Consider the following 16,298-nt stretch of genomic DNA (forward strand, 5'->3'; position numbering starts at 1 on the left):
CATGTAAAGATTGATAGTCTTTCTCCAATTGATAAGGGCACTCCATGCCCAAGAGCTCAACTTTTAACCACTAGTTAAATTCGTAAAGACACCCTTGCCTTGGACTCCAATTGATGCCCACTAATGTAATTGATAAAGCCACCCCCTAAGTGTACATTATTGGCTTAATTTGACAAGCACACTCAATTTCAAAATAATGGTCATTGGCTCAACTTTGGTAATGATACTCAATTCAAGAAAGAAGGAAAAATATTCATGTGTGTGTTGGTGGGTGGCCCGGGTATTACACCATTACTTACAGGCATGTAAGAAGATATGGCTAACCAGCGGATAGGTTAGCTAGGCTGGTGTTGAAAGGGAGGGTTTAGAGATGTATGATTTCCTATAGAGATGTATGATTTCCTAACCCGGATGTCTAACAATTTTATGTACTCTTCGCTAGTGTTTTATTTCTCTTTGTGTTGACCAATTCGGTTGTTGGGCTCTTATTCACCTTTCATCACCAATAAGATTTTTCTTCATTCAACACGCAAAAAGAAAAGAAAGAGTTTATAATTTATTTGAATGCTTCATAGGACACCCTTTAAAATAGTTAAGCAAAAAGATTATATCTCTGATAAAAGATCAAACAATTAAAGATGATATTGCATAAAGCATTGGCGCAAGTATAAATAAGGGGCTCTACCTAACTAAGCTATAGTCCTTATTATTCTAGAAGGTCACATCCATGAAAAGAAGCACGTAGTGCTCTTTGGGTCAATAATTGTAACGACCCGATTTCCGTCAAGTCGCTACGAGCAAAAGAACGCAAAAATCATGGAAATATATATATATATATATATATATATATATATATATATATATTATAATCAGCAACCACGATAAAGTCTTATTCCAAATTAAATATGTCTTACCATAACAATTTCAATACTCATACTTCAAAAGAAAAGTAAAGTTTTGAATTACCAAAGTCCAAACTAAATAAAGTCTTGATAGAAATAAAAATGGTAAATGACGCAAGACGTCGAAATGCAAAAATCCCAGAAACGAACTCTCTGATCACACAGTCCCTTATCCCAAGGTTCCTTCATTTGCAAACGCTCCACCATCTAACGCCTCAACCCCTGTGGTGGAGTAAACAACGTCAGAGCAGGGTCCTCCAGAGATCGAGCAGAGTAAGAGAGACAATATAAAAAGTACAGGCAATATAATCCAGATCCTCAGCAATATATAGCAACAATAATAAAAACTGGAAAGGAATTACGCTATTGATTGCAATATAAATAACAGGAGTGACAATAATCCAAATTTATACTATGTATGCAACGATTATATAAATTGAGACAGCACATTCCCCAGGTACATCCGGCTTTTCCCCAGTTTATTTTTCTGTCAGTTCTTTCCTGACTTTCCCATTTTTTTTCTTTTTGCCGGTGTCCTTGCCGCACGACTACCCACTACCCCTGTCTAAAGGTAGTGGCGTTATGGACTCGGATTTCGGTCTCGCATTTAATGCCGAGCCGTTTCGGGGATACTATCCCTTTTGGATGGTTTGCCAACGAAAGGCTGTACACGCTTCTCGCATTGGCCTTTGGACCTTAGGTCCCAGGATGATACCACCACACCCTTAAGTTCCCCTTCACTCTCCCCCATGTATGATATGCAATTAGGAAATTAAAGTACATTACCTTTGTCTCCCTTCCTGCATTACTTCGCATAATATTTTAGAACAATTTATTTTTCATTCCAATTCATTTTATTCCAGGCAAGCAAGTATAAATTAACTAAGCAGGTATCAATAAGGCAAAATTTTATAAGTAGAGCTACATTGCATAGACAAATTATATTGAAAACTATTACAAGGCAAGGTCTAACTGTCACCTGCCTTCCAGTTAGATTTGTGGATAAAATTTGACGAGCCCCCCTAGAGGAGGTGGGAAGATTGATAACCTGGCAAGGATGAGATACATAGTTTATACACTAATTTATACATCAAAATTGTACCATGTCTATTTAGTTATTATACACAGATTTTTACGTATACATTAGTTTATACGCATTACCATTCAAAAGAACATTTATACCCATACATATGTACTGTTTTTTTTTTTTTTTTTTTTTTAAGAAAACGAATAAACAAAAAGGGGGGTGTCTCAAGGTAAAACAAGGGCATAAGTATTAAAATTTTCGTTCTTTCTTTTCTCTTTCTGCCTTGCTTCATTTGTTTACAGCATCTCTAATTTCATTTTAACGAAGATGAGGGTTTTTGCAGGTGATTAAATCGTGAGATTTGGCACGGAAAAATCGTGGAATTGATATGGGTAATGTATAAATCATTTTATTTATTTATTTATTTTCCTTTTTGTATCTTGCTTTCTTAGTTGTAGAAACCCTAAATTCATTTTAACGTAGATGTCGGTTTTCTGCAGGTTTTTGAAGCTGGAGATTTGGGCAAGGAAAATTCGTGAAATTGAAATGGGTAATGTATAGATCATTTTATTTATTTTATTTTTCCTTTTTGCATCTGCTTCTTTGGTTTGCAGAAACCCTATTTTCATTTTTAACGAGATGTGGTTTTGCAGGTTTTGGAGTGCGTTAGAGGGCATGGAAGAAATCGTGAAAAAGAAATGGGTTTTACAGAATAAACAGAAAGGGTTCCATAGCATACACGGTTTTGGGGATGAAATTCCATAGTTTCCAAAAATTTGATGAAGAAGATGCAAGGGATTTCAAGAAATTAAAAATCAACATACCTCTCGGTGACGGTGAATGGGGAAGACGAAGAATCAAGATGGGTTTCCCGTCCAAGAACCGTCCGAGCCTCTTTTTTCTTCCTCTCTCTCTCACTGTATTCTTTCCCCTCTTCTTCTCTTGATTTTTGATCTTAACAATGAGGTATGTAATTGATTTGGGTGGGATTTTTAAGCTTTTCTAAGCAAGGATGGAAGTTACCACAAAATAAATACGATCCATAAAGAAATTTTTTATTTTTGCCCATTCTCCTCTTGAAATTTTGAGATCGTGATTTCCTTCCTCATAATTTCCAACCGTTTTTCCTTTTAATTGTTACTAGCCTTTTTAATTTAGTCATCAAATGCCCCTAATTACTTCCCTTAATTATGAATATTGAACGGCTTTATGCAGTTTTTAGATTAAATTTTAGATTTAATGAGGGTAGTCTTTACATTCTACCCCCATTAAAAAGAATTTCGTCCTCAAAATTCCTCTCTCAAATCTTTGACAAGGGTAATTACACTTAAGGGTTATACAACAAATCTAGATATGGTACAACTTAACAATGATTTCAAACATAAACGGTATCACTAAATAACTAAAGGCGTACCTCCAAATAATTCTGGAAAATTTTTCTGGATATCGGATTCTCGCTCCCAAGTAGCCTCCTCGACGCCATGGTGACGCCAAAGTACTTTGACAAGGGGAATCGACTTGTTCCGCAAAACCCTATCTTTGCGCTCCAGAATGCGCACAGGTCCTTCCGAAAAGGACCAATCACCTTGAAGCTCCACCTCGTCCTCCTCTAGCACATGAGAAGAGTCGGGATGATATAGACGGAGCATGGATACATGATATACATTATGCATCCGATCAAGGTTTGGAGGTAATTCCAACTCATAAGCTCGAGATCCAACTCGCTTAGAGATGCGATAAGGCCCGATGTAACGAGGGCTCAACTTACCCTTCCCGCCGAACCGCATAACCGCTTTGAAAGGCGAGATTTTAACAAAAACCATATCTCCCTCAGCAAACTCGAGCTCTCTACGCCGCTGATCGGCATAGCTCTTCTGCCTACTCTGAGCTGCCTTTAACCTCTCCCTGATCAAGGTTACTTTCTCAGAAGTTTCTTCCACCAATTTCGGCCCAAGCAACTGCCTCTCACCAACTTCAACCCAACACAATAGTGATCTGCAAGCATGACCATAAAGAGCCTCGAAGGGAGCCATTTGAATACTCAGCTGATAGCTGTTATTATAAGCAAATTCGACTAGGGGCAAGTGTCACTCCCAGTCTCCCCCAAAATCGAGAATACAGGCTCTCAATAGGTCCTCCACAATCTGGTTAACCCTCTCAGTCTGACCATCCGTCTGAGGATGATAGGTAGTACTAAAATTTAGCTTCGATCCCAAAGCCTCTTGCAATCCACGCCAAAACCCATAAGTGAACCTGGTGTCCCTGTCTGATACTATAGAAGCAGGTACTCCATGCAATCTGATAATTTGAGCCACATACACCTCAGCCAACTTGTTCAAAGTCCAAGTCTTTTTCATGGCAATAAAATGCGCGGACTTGGTGAGACGATCAACAATCACCCAGATGCTATCACAACCGCTCTTGGTTTTGGGCAAACCCATGATGAAGTCCATAGAAATGCTATCCCACTTCCACATGGGTATCTCCAAAGGCTTTAGAGTGCCTCCAGGTTTCTGATGCTCAATCTTTATTTTCTGACAAGTCAAGCATTTTGAAACATAGCTAGCCACTTCTCTTTTCATTCCGTTCCACCAGAAGTTTCTTTTCAAATCATGATACATCTTGGTGCTACCCGAGTGAATGGTGTAGCGAGACTTATGGGCCTCATCCAAGATACTCCTTCTGAGATCTTCTTTAGCTGGCACACATATCCTGCCTTTAAAGTACAAGAAACCTTCTGCCCCAATTGAAAAGTCTGGTCTGGAATCTACCTCATTCTTCAACTTGACCAACTCTGCATCATCTGCTTGAGCCGCCTTTATCGACTCCAAAAAGTCTGACTGCACTCGAAAATTTGCTAAGACTGATTTCTCACCCACTTTGCAAACACCCAATGTCAAATCTCTAAACTCCTCAAGGAGTTTCCACTCTTCCATCATCAAGCATGCAAGTCTAGCACTTCCTTGCCTACTGAGAGCATCGGCAACCACGTTGGCTTTACCCGGATGGTAGCTCAATGTAAAATCGTAGTCCTTTAAGAACTCAAGCCATCTCCTCTGGCGCATATTTAATTCTTTCTGATCAAACAGGTATTTGAGGCTTTTGTGGTCCGTAAAAACCTCAAACTTCACACCATACAAATAATGACGCCAGATCCTGAGCGCAAAAACCACAGCTGCCAATTCTAAGTCATGGGTGGGGTAATTCACCTCATGCCGCTTCAACTGCCGTGAGCCATATGCAATCACCTTCCCATCCTGCATAAGTATACAACCTAACCCCTTTATGGAAGCATCGCTATAAATAACAAAATCCACTCCTTCAGAAGGGAGGACAAGAACAGGCGACGAAGTCAATCTCTTCTTCAATTCTTGGAAACCGAGTTCACTCTCCTCCGCCCAAATAAACTTGACATTCTTTCTAGTCAACTTGGTCAGAGGACCAGCCAATGCAGAAAACCCCTCAACAAATTTTCGATAATAACCAACTAGCCCCAAGAAACTTCTGACCTCCGTTGCATTAGAAGGCTGTTTCCAATGCAACACCGCCTCTACTTTAACTGGGTCAACTGAGATGCCCTCCTTAGAGACCACGTGACCTAAGAATGTCACGCTTTCTAACCAAAACTCGCACTTGGAAAACTTGGCAACCAAATGATTCTGCCTCAAAGTTTCAAGTGCTCTCCTCAGATGCTCTGCATGATCTTCTTTGGACTTAGAATAAATGAGTATATCATCAATAAATACTACAATAAACTGATCTAAGAAGGGTTTGAAGATCCTGTTCATTACATCCATAACGATGGCTGGAGCATTAGTCAATCCAAATGGCATTACCACAAATTCAAAATGACCGTATCGGGTCCTGAAAGCTGTCTTGGATATGTCCTCATCTCTGACACGAAGCTGATGATACCCTGATCTGAGGTCAATCTTAGAAAAGTGACAAGCTCCCTGCAACTGGTCAAAAAGATCGTCGATCCTAGGCAGAGGATAACGATTTTTGACAGTAACCTTATTCAGTTGCCGATAATCGATGCACAAACGGAGGCTGCCATCCTTCTTTTTAACAAATAAAACAGGAGCACCCCACGACGAAGAACTTGGCTTGATAAATCCTTTCTCAAGCAACTCAGACAACTGCTCCTTCAATTCTTTCAACTCGGCAGGGGCCATCCGATAAGGTGCTTTGGAAATGGGTAAGGTCCCTGGCTCGAGAGCAATGGTGAAGTCGATCTCCCTGTGGGGAGGCAACTCCGTGAGATCCTCTGGAAAAACATCAAGGAACTCACTCACCACGAAAATATCAGTTGTTGATAACCCTACACCATCATCCTCTTTCTTCACATACGCCAAGAAACCTTCACAGCCTCTACTTAACATTTTCTGAGCCCTTAATGCAGCAATAATTTTAATCTTGCCAGGGCGCTTCACACCCTCAAACATGAACTCTTCCTCTCCGGGTATTCTAAACACCACCACCTTATGTAAACAATCCACACTGGCGTGATAAGATGCCAACCAGTCCATGCCTAAGATGACCTTGAAGTCATTCATATTCAGCAATACAAGGTCTCCCAAAAGTTCACGGTCCCCAATTTTAATTTTACAACCCTTGCATACCAAGTCAGTAACTACCACATCGCCTACTGGTGTGACCACTCTCAACGGATGTAGTAAGGGTACAGGGGATAAAGCTAATTCTCGAACAAAATCAGGCGATATAAATGATAATGTAGAGCCAGAATCAAATAAGACATGAACAGATATACCATTAACGAGAAGCTGACCTTCGATAACTGCATCGGATGCTTCAGCGTCGCGCTGACTCAAGGCAAAGACCCGATTGATAGGTGTAATAACCGGTAAAAATATATATTAAAAATACTATGCAGAATTACTATGCAAATTACTATTCATAAGTACTATTCAGAATAATCATAATTACTATTCACAGTAGGACCCACCAAGTACTATTCATAAGTAGGTCCCACGACCAGCGGGCCCCACATCAAACGGGTCCCACCAACAGCGGGTCCCACATCAGCGGGTCCCACACAAGCGGGTCCCACACAAGTAGGACCCACACAAGCGGGTCCCACACAAGTAGGTCCCACATCAACGGGTCCCACATCTAGTGGAAAACGGAAATATCATCGCACCGACGAAAATAATAATAAACAAATCGTAAATAGTAGCAAAAATACTATTGACCGACGAAATTAATAATAAAAAAATATATTATTTACTATGCAAGTACTGTTAACCGACGAAAATAATAATTTAAAATAGTAAATAGTCTTTACTATGCAAAAGTACTATGCAAAAATACTATTGACCGACAGAAATAATATTAAAATAATAAATAGTCTTTACTATGCAAAAGTACTATGCAAAAGTACTATGCAAAAAAATGTCTATAAATAGAGGAAGAGAAGAAGAAGAAGAAGAAAATAAGAAGAAAAGGAAAGAGAGAGAGAGAGAGGAAGAGGAAAAGAGAGAGAGAGAGAGGAAGAGGAAGAGAAAGAGAGGGAAGAGAGAGAGAAAAGAAGGAAAAGGGAAATCCACTACCAAGTAAGTCTTTTATAATAGTCTCTCTTTCATGGTTGGTTCTACCACCTAAAATTATTTGAAAGCAATGATCTCTTTCAATGGTTGGTTCTACCACCTAAATTATTTAATGATCTCTTTCATGGTTGGTTCTACCACCTACCTATATTTTATTTGAAGTAATGGTTGGTTTTACCACCTATATGGATAAAGTAATGGTTGGTTCTACCACCTATATACTTAACGGTGAAATGCTAGCATAGTAACCGTAAAGTAAACTTTATCAACTTATGGTGAAATGAATAGTGACATGATGAGGCCCACATGGATAGTGACATGCGGGGCCCACATAAATAGTGACATGATGGGGCTCACATGAATAGTGACATGCGGGGCCCACATAAATAGTGACATGCGGGGCCCACATGAATAGTAACATACGGGGCCCATATGAATAGTAACATACGGGGCCCACATGATCTTAAATTTGATAGAAAGAACACAGGGAATATTATCAGAAAGGAATTTGATAGAAAGAACACTGAACACAGGAAACATCAGAATTTGAAAAGGGTACTTCTCACGTTGCTTTCGTGAAATTCTCATCTGCACGATCCTTTCCACGTACATTCAGGCAAGTGAATATGGACTCGCTTCATAACGGTAATTCAGTGTAATTCCTATGATTATTTGATATGTGACTGTATTAGAAGGTAAAAGTATCTTCAAAGGAAAAAGCATCTTCAATACCATATTTCTTTAGTATTTCATTTCAGAAAGCAAAATTTCATATTCATTTCAGAAAGCAACATTGCATAAATTCTGCATGCCATTCTAAATTGAAATAAAGGGAGGGAGGACTAAGGCAGACCCTTAAGATCCCAGAAAGGACTAAGGCAGACCCTTACGATCCGTCCTTGGTCAAGCCAAAAGTTACCCAGGCTGTGAGCGTACGACACCTGGCTGACAATGCATTTTCGGGTGGAAGGTGACCCGAAGGAAATCCTAGAAAGGAGCACGTCTCATTAGGGGGCGGAGGTCCCTTGATGGTCAATAGTTGACGGCCAGAGTCAGGGTAATTGAGAATTGCCATAATGGCCATAATGACCGTATGACTATTGGAGAGATTTTCGGGTAGAAGGTGACCCAAAATCCTCGGGTGGAAGGTGACCCAAAGGAAATCCTAGAAAGGAGCACGTCTCATTAGGGGGCGGAGCTTCCTTGATGGTCAATAGTTGCCGGCCAGAGTCAGGGTAATTGGGGAATTGCCATAATGGCCATAATGACCGTATGACTATTGGGGGAGAGAACATATTGGGAATCACAGTAAGGATGAGAGTTCATATTACTTGATTTATTTCCAAAATTGATTTATTTGAAAAAAGAAAAAAACTGTATAGTTTAAAATGGATTCTAATGTTGATCATTGAAATTTTTATGGTTATTGTACTGTTTCTTTTATGTCGTGAGCCTTTTTCCTTGCTCTTACGTTGCTATATTTCCCTCCACAGGATTAGTAGAAGAGGGAGCCTTCGCAAACGAAGACATATAAATAAAGCGGGAATGGGAAATAAATAGAGAGGGTGGAGTGACAGATGGGTCACCTGTCATATTTAGACTCAGTTTAAGTATTTAATTTCGGACTGTAATAAATTTTATTTGGGATGCTAGGTCCTTAATTTAGAACAGAGTGAGTTTAAAATTTTAAATGGATTTCATTATTGAGAATACTTCCGCTGCTCATAAAGAACATCAGGTGAATTTGTCAAATAGGTGTAACGGCTTGGTTCTGGAAATCGGGTCGTTACAGTTGTGGTATCAGAGCTGTGCCAGGTTTAGGCTGTGAGGAACCTGGTGAACGAGTCTTGGGTACGTCTTAAGATGGGATACGAAGATCTAAATAATTAAAAGTTATGGTACCTTCCTATTACCGACAAATCGTCGCTAGGACGAAGGGGTTTAAAATCTTCCAACATACCCTGAAAATGTAAATTAATTGTAGGCTTGTCTTGGCAGAAGATGAATACTTACCAAAGAAAAGGAGCTAGGAGGGATGGGCAGGAAGAGGAGCAAGACCCTCTGCACATGCTTACGGAGATACTTAGGAGTCAAGTGCAGTCCCAAGCAGCGAGTCAAGAGGCTCTCCGAAGTATTGCGGCAAATTTGGCCGTGCACCAGCCAAGGGAAGATCCTACCAAACTCCATCGTCAGTTCAGGGATTATCACCCTCCTGAATTCACTGGGGTGGGAGATCCTATGGTAGCCGACAGCTGGATCTTGAGCGTGGAACGCATCTTTGATGTCATGGCGTGCGATGATGAACAGAAAATTAGGTTGGCCTCATTTCTTTTCACTGGCGAGGCAGGAGTCTGGTGGAGAACCACTGTACAGAATTACCCGACGGCGACCACCGAGACTTGGAGCCAATTTAAGACGAGATTTAATGCCCAGTTCTTTCCTGCACATGTAAAGGACTCACTGGCTGAAGAATTCGCAGCACTGAAGCAAGAAAGGTTGTCGGTGGCCCAGTATGGGGCAAGATTCAGGACTCTATTCCGCTATGCCCCAGGTTATGCCGCTACTGAGGAGGATAGGGTAAGAAAGTTTGTGGACGGGCTCCGCCCCACCCTTATGGCCAGCATTATTATCCTTAATCCTCAGACCTTAGCAGAGGCCTGTGCGAAGGCGGAAGTCGCAGAGAGAAGCGAAAGAATTGTTTCGGCTGCAAGGGCACAATCCTCTGCGAACCGAAATCAACCACCACCTCTAAAGAAGCAGAAGTCGGAGAATGAGAATGAGAATGTGAGTTATACTGTTCCAGTATGCCCAACTTGCGGAAAGAGACATACGGGTCAATGCTTGAGGGGCAGGGATGTATGCTATTACTGTGGGGACCCTAACCACAAACAGTACAACTGCCCTAGGTTGGGCAGACAGCAAAATGGGACCCCATCCCAACATCAGCCTCAAACTCTAAGACAGTCTGCTCCTCAGCAGAACCAGTGGAGGGGTAATCAGAACCAGTCGCAAATTCAAGAGAAGAGAAACCAATATCGCCCTCTGAGTCAAAATGAGAAAGCGCAAGGAGGGTCAGGAAATCGTTTCTTTGCACTCGTTAACGACAGTGCTAAGGCATCTACTGCGATAACTAAAGGTCAGGATTTTAATTACTATTCTCCTTACAATTTTATTATAAAACTCAAGGTATGCTTCGTATTGAAATAGTACTGAACGGCCTCCATTCTGGAATGGGGAATCATAAGACTTACGGCCTACATTCTGGAATGGGTGACTTAGGATGAAAATTCATAGAGCATGACTGAAAGTAAGCCTGCGAAAAGTAAGCCTGCGAAAAGTTAGATATGAGATGGTAGGATTTGTAAGGGGGGAAAGAAGCTAGTTAAGTGATAGGAGGCAAATCTTTGGGACATCTGTTCAGGAGTCACTCAGGGTAAAAAGGCAGGAACTAAAAGGCAGGAACTTTAGGTCATCATAATAGAAGATAGTGACTCCGAGAGTGAAACCTCAGAGACCAAGAACATCCCATATTCAGCTCAAGTTGTGAGCTATGATAATTGATAGCCTATGCGACGCACCATTTCCTTGTTCTTCTAGAATAGTAAATTTCGGGGACGAAATTTTCATTAAGGGGGGTAGAATGTAATAACCGGTAAAAATATATATTAAAAATACTATGCAGAATTACTATGCAAATTACTATTCATAAGTACTATTCAGAATAAGACTATTCATAATTACTATTCACAGTAGGACCCACCAAGTACTATTCATAAGTAGGTCCCACGACCAGCGGGCCCCACATCAAACGGGTCCCACCAACAGCGGGTCCCACATCAGCGGGTCCCACACAAGCGGGTCCCACACAAGTAGGACCCACACAAGCGGGTCCCACACAAGTAGGTCCCACATCAACGGGTCCCACATCTAGTGGAAAACGGAAATATCATCGCACCGACGAAAATAATAATAAACAAATCGTAAATAGTAGCAAAAATACTATTGACCGACGAAATTAATAATAAAAAAATATATTATTTACTATGCAAGTACTGTTAACCGACGAAAATAATAATTTAAAATAGTAAATAGTCTTTACTATGCAAAAGTACTATGCAAAAATACTATTGACCGACAGAAATAATATTAAAATAATAAATAGTCTTTACTATGCAAAAGTACTATGCAAAAGTACTATGCAAAAGTACTATGCAAAAAAATGTCTATAAATAGAGGAAGAGAAGAAGAAGAAGAAGAAAATAAGAAGAAAAGGAAAGAGAGAGAGAGAGAGGAAGAGGAAAAGAGAGAGAGAGAGAGGAAGAGGAAGAGAAAGAGAGGGAAGAGAGAGAGAAAAGAAGGAAAAGGGAAATCCACTACCAAGTAAGTCTTTTATAATAGTCTCTCTTTCATGGTTGGTTCTACCACCTAAAATTATTTGAAAGCAATGATCTCTTTCAATGGTTGGTTCTACCACCTAAATTATTTAATGATCTCTTTCATGGTTGGTTCTACCACCTACCTATATTTTATTTGAAGTAATGGTTGGTTTTACCACCTATATGGATAAAGTAATGGTTGGTTCTACCACCTATATACTTAACGGTGAAATGCTAGCATAGTAACCGTAAAGTAAACTTTATCAACTTATGGTGAAATGAATAGTGACATGATGAGGCCCACATGGATAGTGACATGCGGGGCCCACATAAATAGTGACATGATGGGGCTCACATGAATAGTGACATGCGGGGCCCACATAAATAGTGACATGCGGGGCCCACATGAATAGTAGCATGCGGGGCCCACATGAATAGTAACATACGGGGCCCATATGAATAGTAACATACGGGGCCCACATGATCTTAAATTTGATAGAAAGAACACAGGGAATATTATCAGAAAGGAATTTGATAGAAAGAACACTGAACACAGGAAACATCAGAATTTGAAAAGGGTACTTCTCACGTTGCTTTCGTGAAATTCTCATCTGCACGATCCTTTCCACGTACATTCAGGCAAGTGAATATGGACTCGCTTCATAACGGTAATTCAGTGTAATTCCTATGATTATTTGATATGTGACTGTATTAGAAGGTAAAAGTATCTTCAAAGGAAAAAGCATCTTCAATACCATATTTCTTTAGTATTTCATTTCAGAAAGCAAAATTTCATATTCATTTCAGAAAGCAACATTGCATAAATTCTGCATGCCATTCTAAATTGAAATAAAGGGAGGGAGGACTAAGGCAGACCCTTAAGATCCCAGAAAGGACTAAGGCAGACCCTTACGATCCGTCCTTGGTCAAGCCAAAAGTTACCCAGGCTGTGAGCGTACGACACCTGGCTGACAATGCATTTTCGGGTGGAAGGTGACCCGAAGGAAATCCTAGAAAGGAGCACGTCTCATTAGGGGGCGGAGGTCCCTTGATGGTCAATAGTTGACGGCCAGAGTCAGGGTAATTGAGAATTGCCATAATGGCCATAATGACCGTATGACTATTGGAGAGATTTTCGGGTAGAAGGTGACCCAAAATCCTCGGGTGGAAGGTGACCCAAAGGAAATCCTAGAAAGGAGCACGTCTCATTAGGGGGCGGAGCTTCCTTGATGGTCAATAGTTGCCGGCCAGAGTCAGGGTAATTGGGGAATTGCCATAATGGCCATAATGACCGTATGACTATTGGGGGAGAGAACATATTGGGAATCACAGTAAGGATGAGAGTTCATATTACTTGATTTATTTCCAAAATTGATTTATTTGAAAAAAGAAAAAAACTGTATAGTTTAAAATGGATTCTAATGTTGATCATTGAAATTTTTATGGTTATTGTACTGTTTCTTTTATGTCGTGAGCCTTTTTCCTTGCTCTTACGTTGCTATATTTCCCTCCACAGGATTAGTAGAAGAGGGAGCCTTCGCAAACGAAGACATATAAATAAAGCGGGAATGGGAAATAAATAGAGAGGGTGGAGTGACAGATGGGTCACCTGTCATATTTAGACTCAGTTTAAGTATTTAATTTCGGACTGTAATAAATTTTATTTGGGATGCTAGGTCCTTAATTTAGAACAGAGTGAGTTTAAAATTTTAAATGGATTTCATTATTGAGAATACTTCCGCTGCTCATAAAGAACATCAGGTGAATTTGTCAAATAGGTGTAACGGCTTGGTTCTGGAAATCGGGTCGTTACAATAGGAGCTTGGGGTGCATTTCTTCCTTGGACCGGTATGAGATTTGGGTTTCCCCTCCACTGATTTTGCTGCTGCGGCTGGGGTGGAGGTCTAGGAAGAGCCCGCTGCTGCTGCTGCTGCTGATATGGCTGCCTGGCATACTGCTGATGCTTCTTCTTAGGGCAATCCCTCTGCTTGTGGTTCGGATCTCCACAATTGAAACAAACGTTCATAGATTTCCAGCACTGGCCTGAATGGAATTTTCCGCAAAGAGAGCACAAGGTCTTGGATTGCGAACCACCATCTGTACTCTGCTTTTTGAGTGGAGGTCCCTGATTCCTGCTAATAAATGATTGAGATCTAGCTGCTTGCACTGATTTCTCGCAGTCTTCCGCCACTTCGGCCTTCTCACAGGCCTCTGCCAAGGTCCTAGTACCAAGGTTAATGATACTCGCCTTAATGGAAGGGTGAAGACCGCTAACAAATTTCCGAACCCGATCTGCCTCCGTCGCTGCGTATCCAGGTGCAAAACACGAAAGCTCTCTGAACTTGGCTCCATACTGAGCCACAGTCAACGCCCCCTGCTTTAGTTCTGCAAACTGCCCCGCCAACTGATCTTTTATGCGCTCCGGAAAGAACTGCTCATTGAAGCGAGACTTGAACTGACCCCAAGTTCCAGACAAAACTGCGGGATAGTTCTGAATCATAGTCTGCCACCAGACACCCGCCTCTCCCTTCAGTAGGAAGGAAGCAAAACGAATCTTCTGAATGTTAGAGCACTCCATCACGGCAAAGATCCCCTCTACCTCTGTAAGCCAATGGTCTGCCACTAAGGGGTCACCTGAACCAGTAAACTCAGATGGATGGTAGTCCCGGAACTGACGGTGAACCTGAGAGGCATCCTCACGAGGCCTCGACTCCTGACGAGCCCCGAGATTGGCTGCGATGGCCTGAAGGAAGGGCGGTCTGATTAGCTATCTGATTTTGTTTAAGAATCTCTGCCAGCATTTGCAGACCATCCTGATTTTAGGGTTGAGCTAGGTCAGGTCCATCTTGGCCATGCGCACCGGGCTGAGCTGGTTCATGTCCATCATTATTAGGGACATTAGCCTGGTTAGCAGCTCCCCTCCTCTGATACATCTGTAAAATGAACAATACAAAGTCATATGTATATATATCAATGACATAATCTTTTCATTGCTAAGAAGTACCATACTAATAGAAGACTTTGTTGCCATTGATTGAGTAGTATTAAAATTTAGTATTGTGTCTTCCCTTTAAGGGTATAGAAATCAGAGTGCATATATTTTGATCGACAAGTCTTAATTGTCTACCCCAATCCTATAATCTACCCACTCTCACGTACTCCAGGTATTTCACAAAAACCTAGAGCTCTGATACCACAACTGTAATGACCCGATTTCCGTCCAGTAGCTACGAGCAAAAGAACGCAAAAATCATGAAAATATATATATATATATATATATATATATATATATATTTTATAATCAGCAACCACGATAAAGTCTTATTCCAAATTAAATATGTCTTACCATAACAATTTCAATACTCATACTTCAAAAGAAAAGTAAAGTTTTAAATTACCAAAGTCCAAACTAAATAAAGTCTTGATAGAAAAAAAAATGGTAAATGACGCAAGACGTCAAAATGCAAAAACCCCAGAAACGAACTCTCTGATCACACAGTCCCTTATCCCAAGGTTCCTTCATTTGCAAACGCTCCACCATCTAACGCGTCAACCCCTGTGGTGGAGTAAACAACGTCAGAGCAGGGTCCTCCAGAGACCGAGCAGAGTAAGAGAGACAATATAAAAAGTACAGGCAATATAATCCAGATCCTCAGCAATATATAGCAACAATAATAAAAACTGGAAAGGAATTACCCTATTGATTGCAATATAAATAACAGGAGTGACAATAATCCAAATTTATACTATGTATGCAACGATTATATAAATTGAGACAGCACATTCCCCAGGTACATCCGGCTTTTCCCCAGTTTATTTTTCTGTCAGTTCTTTTCTGACTTTCCCATTTTTTTTCTTTTTGCCGGTGTCCTTGCCGCACGACTACCCACTACCCCTGTCTAAAGGTAGTGGCGTTATGGACTCGGATTTCGTTCTCGCATTTAATGCCGAGCCGTTTCGGGGATACTATCCATTTTGGATGGTTTGCCAACGAAAGGCTGTACACGCTTCTCGCGTTGGCCTTTGGACCTTAGGTCCCAGGATGATACCACCACACCCTTAAGTTCCCCTTCACTCTCCCCCATGTATGATATGCAATTAGGAAATTAAAGTACATTACCTTTGTCTCCCTTCCTGCATTACTTCGCATAATATTTTAGAACAATTTATTTTTCATTCCAATTCATTTTATTCCAGGCAAGCAAGTATAAATTAACTAAGCAGGTATCAATAAGGCAAAATTTTATAAGTAGAGCTACATTGCATAGACAAATTATATTGAAAACTATTACAAGGCAAGGCCTAACTGTCACCTGCCTTCCAGTTAGATTTGTGGATAAAATTTGACGAGCCCCCCTAGAGGAGGTGGGAAGATTGATAACCTGGCAAGGATGAGATACATAGTTTATACACTAATTTATACATC

At 40.8% G+C, this 16,298-nt stretch overlaps 1 long non-coding RNA gene across 3 annotated transcripts in view; it reads right to left on the reverse strand.

Annotated features, from left to right (window-relative positions):
* Window positions 1–16,298, reverse strand: part of LOC143845730 (uncharacterized) — a 74,651-nt gene that overhangs the window by 19,522 nt on the left and 38,831 nt on the right. The gene's annotated exons all lie outside the window — the stretch shown is intronic.

Source organism: Tasmannia lanceolata, unplaced genomic scaffold (assembly GCF_043159265.1).
Source record: "Tasmannia lanceolata isolate RefF3 unplaced genomic scaffold, GAP_Taslan_0.1 ptg000015l, whole genome shotgun sequence".
NCBI classification, from domain to species: Eukaryota; Viridiplantae; Streptophyta; class Magnoliopsida; order Canellales; family Winteraceae; genus Tasmannia; species Tasmannia lanceolata.